The following is a 2409-nucleotide window of genomic DNA, read 5'->3' on the forward strand; positions in this document are numbered from 1 at the left end:
AAAAGTGCATCTATCCATCATAAAAGTGCATCGATCCATCATAAAAGTGCATCTATCATCATAAAAGTGCATCTATCCATCATAAAAGTGCATCTATCCATCATAAAAGTGCACCTCTCCATCATAAAACTGCATCTATCCTTCATAAAAGTGCATCTATCCATCATAAAAGTGCATCTGTCCATCATAAAAGTGCATCTATCCTTCATAAAAGTGCATCTATCCATCATAAAAAGTGCACCTATCCATCATAAAAGTGCACCTATCCATCATAAAAGTGCATCTATCCATTATAAAAGTGCATCTATCCATCATAAAAGTGCACCTATCCATCATAAAAGTGCATCTATCCTTTATAAAAGTGCATCTATCCATCATAAAAGTGCACCTATCCTTCATAAAAGTGCATCTGTCCATCATAAAAGTGCACCTATCCTTCATAAAAGTGCATCTGTCCATCATAAAAGTGCACCTATCCATCATAAAAGTGCATCTATCCATCATAAAAGTGCATCTATCCTTCATAAAAGTGCATCTATCCATCATAAAAGTGCATCTATCCATCATAAAAGTGCATCTATCCATCATAAAAGTGCATCTATCGATCATAAAAGTGCATCTATCCATCATAAATGTGCATCTATCCATCATAAAAGTGCATCTATCCATCAAAAAAGTGCATCTATCCATCATAAAAGTGCATCTGTCCATCATAAAAGTGCATCTATCCATCATAAATGTGCATCTATCCATCAAAAAAGTGCATCTATCCATCATAAAAGTGCATCTGTCCATCATAAAAGTGCATCTATCCATCATAAAAGTGCATCTGTCCATCATAAAAGTGCATCTATCCATCATAAAAGTGCATCTATCCATCATAAAAGTGCATCTATCCATCATAAAAGTGCATCTGTCCATCATAAAAGTGCATCTATCCATCATAAAAGTGCATCTGTCCATCATAAAAGTGCATCTGTCCATCATAAAAGTGCATCTGTCCATCATAAAAGTGCATCTGTCCATCATAAAAGTGCATCTAGCCATCATAAAAGTGCATCTGTCCATCATAAAAGTGCATCTGTCCATCATAAAAGTGCATCTATCCATCATAAAAGTGCATCTATCCATCATAAAATTGCATCTATCCATCATAAAAGTGGATCTGTCCATCATAAAAGTGCATCTATCCATCATAAAAGTGCATCTATCCGTCATAAATGTGCATCTGTCCATCATAAAAGTGCATTTGTCCATCATAAAAGTGCATCTGTCCATCAAAAAAGTGCATCTATCCATCATAAAAGTGCATCTGTCCATCATAAAAGTGAATCTGTCCATCATAAAAGTGCAACTGCCCATCATAAAAGTGCATCTATCCTTCATAAAAATGCATCTATCCTTCATAAAAGTGCATCTATCCATCATAAAAGTGCATCTATCCTTCATAAAAGTGCATCTGTCCATCATAAAAGTGCATCTGTCCATCATAAAAGTGCATCTATCCATCATAAAAGTGCAACTCTCCATCATAAAACTGCATCTATCCTTCATAAAAGTGCATCTATCCATCATAAAAGTGCATCTATCCTTCATAAAAGTGCATCTATCCGTCATAAAAGTGCATCTATCCTTCATAAAAGTGCATCTATCCTTCATAAAAGTGCATCTGTCCATCATAAAAGTGCATCTGTCCATCATAAAACTGCATCTATCCTTCATAAAAGTGCATCTATCCATCATAAAAGTGCACCTCTCCATCATAAAAGTGCATCTATCCATCATAAAAGTGCATCTCTCCATCATAAAAGTGCATCTATTCGTCATAAAAGTGTATCTGTCCATCATAAGTGCATCTGTCCATCATAAAAGTGCACCTGTCCATCATAAAAGTGCATCTATCCTTCATAAAAGTGCATCTGTCCATCATAAGTGCATCTGTCCATCATAAAAGTGCACCTGTCCATCATAAAAGTGCACCTCTCCATCATAAAACTGCATCTATCCTTCATAAAAGTGAATCTGTCCATCATAAGTGCATCTGTCCATCATAAAAGTGCATCTGTCCATCATAAAAGTGCACCTATCCATCATAAAAGTGCACCTCTCCATCATAAAAGTGCCTCTATCCATCATAAATGTGCATCTATCCATCATAAAAGTGCATCTATCCATCATAAAAGTGTACCTATCCATCATAAAAGTGCATCTGTCCATCATAAAAGTGCATCTGTCCATCATAAAAGTGCATCTATCCATCATAAATGTGCATCTATCCTTCATAAAAGTGCATCTATCCTTCATAAAAGTGCATCTATCCATCATAAAAGTGCCTCTATCCATCATAAGTCGATCCAAGATGGATCGACTTATGATGGATAGCATAAGTCGATCCAAGATGGCGCCGCG

The sequence above is a fragment of the Siphateles boraxobius genome, unplaced genomic scaffold (genome assembly GCF_051911475.1).
Source record: "Siphateles boraxobius isolate OS27281-9 unplaced genomic scaffold, OSU_SipBor_1 32, whole genome shotgun sequence".
Classification (NCBI taxonomy): domain Eukaryota; kingdom Metazoa; phylum Chordata; class Actinopteri; order Cypriniformes; family Leuciscidae; genus Siphateles; species Siphateles boraxobius.